The sequence below is a fragment of the Rutidosis leptorrhynchoides genome, chromosome 2, assembly GCF_046630445.1.
Source record: "Rutidosis leptorrhynchoides isolate AG116_Rl617_1_P2 chromosome 2, CSIRO_AGI_Rlap_v1, whole genome shotgun sequence".
NCBI lineage: Eukaryota > Viridiplantae > Streptophyta > Magnoliopsida > Asterales > Asteraceae > Rutidosis > Rutidosis leptorrhynchoides.
Genome location: NC_092334.1, coordinates 297764741 through 297771673, shown reverse-complemented (window position 1 = coordinate 297771673; position 6933 = coordinate 297764741).

Here is a 6933-nt window from a genome sequence, read left to right as displayed (position 1 = left end):
ATGTAGGGGATTATGGGGAGGGGTTGGCCGATTTTGGAATGGGTGGGTCCCACATGGCCCACTTTGACCCAATGGATAATAGCTTGTGGCTCGAATGCCCAAACGAAACCCAAAACGCGAAAATACCGTTACGCGATTAAATATTCGGAAGAATAACACACGCGCGAAAAATAAAATATATAAATACTATATGTTATCATATGATATAAAAATATCATATTTAAAATAATTGGGATTCAAAAATCTCAAAAGTCTGACCGTTTGTTTGAAAACCGAAAAGATTCGCCGGATACAAATCCACAAAACGTAGAACCGTACAAATTTAAATACGAATACAAATATTCATATAACACATAATAATTAATATATATTACTAAAATAATAATATAAGTCATAGAAATGATGTGGCATGAATAAAAATTAACGAACGTTAAATAATAAACGGTAAAAGTGTGACAACCCTCTTTTTCCATTCTTGAAAAGACTAAATTACCCCTAGGGTTTCTTTGCATGTTTATGTGTGTATTGATTACTAGGGTTGTTATTTGAATCCTAATCAATGCGAAATAAATCAACGTTGACCTAATATCTAGTTTTAAGTCAACAACATGCATATGTTAATTAAAGTCATATTATGAAATGTGACTAGTTAATAATGATAATGTATTTAAAATACATGTATAACATAAATTAATTAAAGTATATATTAAAATGATAATGTATTTTAGTTAATATAAATAAAATAAGTATTTAAATAAAGTGTGATACTTTTATAAATTATAAACTATAATGTAATTAAACTAATTTAATTAAAAGATAAAATAATATAATTAATTAGTTATATCAAATGAAATTATTATTATTTATTTATTTTCGGATATTGAATAAATAATAATTCTAAAATGTTCTAAATTATTAAATAAATATAAAAATCTTGAATATTCTTAAAGATGAATATGGAAAATATAAAAAAATTAATTTCTATTTATTTTTAATTAAACAATTCGGCCTATATCTTATTTTTGAAAAAAAAAAAAAATTTTATCTTTTTTTTAATTAATTTGTATCTTTTTCTCCAAGTTAATTCACCCTATAAACACAAGACCACCTTCATAATTTTTTTTACAAACCTTGGAGCTCTCTAAACCTTAAGAAAATATTGTAAGTCTTTTATTCATTTTTTATGCTCATTTTCGTTTTTTTATATATATATTTTAGCCAAATCTTGTTTTGATTTTTAATAAATATGAAACGAATTAAAATATTCTAAATAATACATGATAAATACTATTATGTATTATGGGTTATAGGAAAAATAATTCTACAGATTTATAACTCATTTTTATATTTTTAATTAATTAAAAATAGTAAAATGGTATATGTATATGTAATCGGTATGTATATATTTGTAAAAAAAATAAACATCATGCTAATTAAATTATGTAATTATTTTTACAGGAAAGAATCATACATATAATAATTATTCTGATTAAAATATAATTTATATATATTAAATGTGAATTTATATTGAATTAGTCTTATTTTTGTTAACCGAAAAATTAAAAAAAACAAAACTAATTGAATACAATTTCATATTTTTGTGGAATCTGATCTAAAAACATATTACTATTATTCTACCACTGAAATATTGTTTTCCTATTTTTATAACCACCAAATCTATTATTTTCTATTTATTGTTTCGGTTTGTGTAAATAATGTGCTTTATTGTGAATTAAATCGTATAAAATATATAAAATAGTAAAAATTATATAAAAAGTATTTAGAATATTAGTAGAACATATAAAAATAATTTTTGGAATTCTTGGAATATTATTTATGATTAAATACGAATTATGTATTATTTAATCATAGAAACATTGTAAAATTCATAATAAATATAAAAACAGTAAATAAAATTAATATAAAATTTTTTCTAAGTTTTGTATAATATACCTAGATCTGTGAAAATTATAAAAAATAATTATTTTGTCGAATTATTATTTATTTTGTAATTTAGATTCTATTGTATATATACCAAAAATAGATAACAAGATAAATACAAAATAAATATAATATTAAGTTAGATAATTTTTATGAATTTTTATAAAGGTTTATTATCTACAAAATATTTGTAAAAATTATAATCTTATTTGTTTTGTTTTATTTAAGTAATTATGAATTTATATATATATATATATATATATATATATATATATATATATATATATATATATATATATATATATATATATATATATATATATATATATATATAAGATATATATATATAAATATAATATATAATAATTAATTAATATTTTAGAGATATTTAATTAATAATAAACATTAATATTAATTATTAAATAATAATAATTTATATATTAAGTTAACCTATAATGTGTATTAAATTTATTAGTGTATATATAATTAGTACAAATAAGGAATAATATTAAGTAATTAAATATAATATATTATATACTTGTTATAACAATAATAGTTATGTATTAATATAATAACATAAAAAGAAAATATTTATATATGTGATTAACATATACATATTTAATATAATATAACAATTAATATATAATATAATATAAGAAACAAATTAATATATAATAAGTAATAATGATAATTAAATACTTATTATATATAACTTGAACTATAATTGTATGTACAAGTAATCTATTAAGTATTGTATTTATATACACACACAACAAGTGAATGCTATAATCATACCGATGAGAGTACGATTTATACAAACTACACCGCTACTTACGGTCGTAAGTGAATGATGTCTAGGTTTCCATTATGGGATATGGTTGTGGATCTTGAATGTCATGACATAGTTTCTGATCAAGAATCTTGGCCCCTGGTTACATCTGGTCATTCCGGACTTATTTGATAGCATCGATGTCATACCCCCAAATAGGGCCGGGGTAAATATGACTTCACAATATCACAACACAAGTATATATAAGCGATAACGACTCTAAATGAGACGTTTTAATAAAATAAAATTTGGTTTGCAGCAGAAACGTAATAATGTTTTACATAATGAAATTCATATGTAAATAACAATTGATAAGTTCTAAATACGTGGACTCCAATGCAACAGCTAGCTAAGCATCATAGGGAAGCACATAAGCTAACCTTCACTTGAGAAAAACATGCTTAAAATGTCAACACAATGGTTGAGTGAACATCATAGGTTTATATAATCAATAAAGTTTCAGACTACAAGATTTAGTTATAAAGTTTTATCAGTTCATTAGTAGTGCTGAGGTATATGATATCGAGACTAAACAAAGTTACCCTATGACACCTTGAACTGTCAGTGTCGTTGAATCATTATTATGTAACCCCTTTACGATCACGCCAATGGGTAGAGACGTCACTCTCAGTAGGCCTACTCATAATAACTAAGTTCGCGTTTCAAAGCAGCAATTAACGATATCATGGTAGGGATTTAGCATGAAACAAAGCATGTCATAGCACAATTTGAACTAATAATGTTTGAGTACTTGTGTCTAATCGTAAAACAGTTTAAAAGCAAGCATGTGTCTCACCCCAAAGTTTATAAACAGTTAAGAAATAGTAAAAAGAGGGGCTATGAAGTTCACCTTAGTAGCAAGTAATCGGAGATCTCAACCTAGAGATACAATCTTTGATTAGTTAATGTTTAACAGACATAAAGTTTTTTTATTAATATAGCAACTATATTAACAGTGAAGGTTTTCGAGAAAAATTCCTATTTCTCAAAAGTTTCTATTTTTGGAAACCTACTATTTATGGAAAGCTTCCACTTATAGTAAGCTCCTAGTTTAAAGAAGTTCGGGTTATAATTCTTCATAAAGATGTTTTACAATCTTGTCCAAACTTCGTTGCTATCATGCAAGTCACTCTGATGATCTGTTGTTACCGGGCGCCCAGGACTCTTGACCAGAATCTAAGTCTTGGCATTCGAAATCCACAAGCGGTTCCCATAAGGCAACAAGGACCACCCTAGGCCACAAGTAGCGATGAAGTTTGTAGACTTTGTACGTTATCTTTAATTATAACCTTCACGTTATAGGTGTATACACACAACGAGTTATTAATGTACTTAATAGTTATATATATAGGTGATAATATAACTTAGTGTACTTAAGGTGTTACAATATAGATAGGTTTATAAGTTATAATAATAATAATAATATTCTTTAATTAATCAACCATTGTGTTATCTTATCATTATATGTGTTACATATATAAATATACACCTATGTGATACATACATATATTCTTTATTCTTATAATACATGTATTTGTTCAGAACTATACGATATATATGTATATATTCTATGTAAGTGTTACATATATATAAATAGATAAGTGGTATATATATATATATATATATATATATATATACACACACACACACACATACTGTTACTTATCAACTTTTATAATTACTTATAATATATACACGATACATATACATACATATACACGTATGAATATATTTACATATACACACACACACACATATATCTACAATGTATACATGTACATACGTACGTATGCATGCATGCATGTGTATCATTATCATTATTATTTACCTTATTCATAACGTAAACATCTAACTATTATCATCTAGTTTAACTCATAACTTTTATCATAATCATAACCTAATAACTTATTAATCATTAACACATATAATCATAATCTTTTATTAACATACTTAATCATAATCATAAACTAGTCTCATAACTTACTCATAATCTTTCATTAAAGCTTTTAACCATTTATTTATCTAGTTTATATATCAAGATCATAGCTCAACCATAATACTTTTAATTTGACAATCTTATTAATCATAATCATGAATAATAATTGTTCATATTCATACTCTTTAACTTATCAAACTAGTTTTATGATCATCATAATTTCATAATCTCAATAACCATATATCATAATCATATTCTTATAACCATTCTTAGTCGTTAATCATATTCATTATCATCTTTATTCATATATACAAGTTCATATTTAATTACATAATACCTAATCATAATAGTTATAAGATAACATGTTTATTCTTATTACTAATAATTTATCCAACATCATAATTATATTAACTTAAACAAATCAAGAGTATAATTAACTAGGGTTTTAGGTATACCTTAAGAAGATTAAGATCAAGAAAAGAGTGTTGATTAAGGAGCCAAAACAGCAGCAGATTCAGCAGGAGATTCGAACCAAACAAAGGTTTCTTGGGTCTGTTTTGGCTCGACAGAAATAGCAGGAATAGCAGCAACAAAAGAAGTCGATTTGCAGGCTGTTTGGGATCACGATTTGCAGCAGGAAACAAGACCAAGAAGGGCTGTTGGTGGTGGTCGAATTACACAGCAACAAGGCTGCAGGAAGTCGACTAAAAAAGCTATTAAGGTGGCAAACAGGAGGCTGTTTTGTGGAGGTTAAAGGTGACTACAGAAGCTGCAGCAGGTGACGAATTAAAGGGCTGAAAAGAAGCTATTTTGGTGATGAGTTTTGTCGATGCAGGTGGGGGTTTGGGAGGATGTTTTAGTCGACAAAAAGTGTGAGGATGGGTTATAGATACTGTCGACTAAATGCAACAATAAGAGGGATTTTTTTGTTTTATTTTATGATGCACAATATGGAAAATCATGAGCCTTTTTATAGAATGCATTTGGAAATCCTAATCTTACTATGATTATAAGGAATACTTGGTGATCAAGGACTAGATTAGGATTAGGATGCAAGGAAATTAAGTTTGATTAGAATTGTAGTTTACTTAGGAATCAAGCTCTTTTTTTTCCCCAAACCGCCACATTTTCTTTTATATATATATATATATATATATATATATATATATATATATATATATATATATATATATATATATATATATATATATATATATATATATATATATATATATATATATATATATATATATATATATATATATATATTATTATTATTATTATTTTATATCCAGCCATTTTTTTATTTAATATCATTATTATTATATTTTTTATTAAATAGTTACATTTATTTTAAATACATTTTATTTAATCATTTAATTATTAGCCATGTCTTTTATTAATTTTACTTAGTTCTTAATAGTTTTAATATAAATGTCACAATTAATTTATTTATATTATTAATTTAATATTAGGGTTAGGGTTTATAATTAATATTTAGGTTTAGTGCTTAAGTAATAAATACAATCAATTAATACCAGTATTAATTATAGATCATTAATCGTAAACGGATAACAACCTAAATCGAATACACAGAAGAACAAATAAAAATCCCAAGGGCATTTTGGTCATTTTAGAATGGAAAAATGAGGTTGTTATAGTACCTCCCCATTAATTTAAACTTCATCCCGAAGTTTCTGATGGACTTCTCGGATGCATCAGCAGTTGAGAAGAGATGGGGATATTTCCGCTTCATTTGGTCTTCACATTCCCAGGTATACTTGGGGCCTCTCCGTGAATTCCAACAGATCTTAACAATAGGAATAGTGCTTTGTTTCAAGCCTTTAACCTCACGATCCATAACCTCTATCAGTTCTTCAACGGAATGCATTTTATCATCAATACGGACATCATCCAATGGAATGACAGGTGTGTCATCAACAAGACACTTTTTAAGATTTGAGATGTGAAATGCATGAACTTTAATTAACAGGAAGTGTTGACTAAAAATTACCATTCGGTCAAGGTTTTGTTAAAACAAAGTTTACACTTAATTACAGTGGGGATCTACATTTTCGTCTGTATGAGGCCTCCAATAAAACTTCTTCACATCGTGATGCATTTTACTAGAGCCTAGGTGAATTGAATATCTAGTCTTATGTGCTTTATCCAAGACTAGTTCTCGAAAAATTTCTGAATAGCGGTGATTTTTATAGGATCAACATGT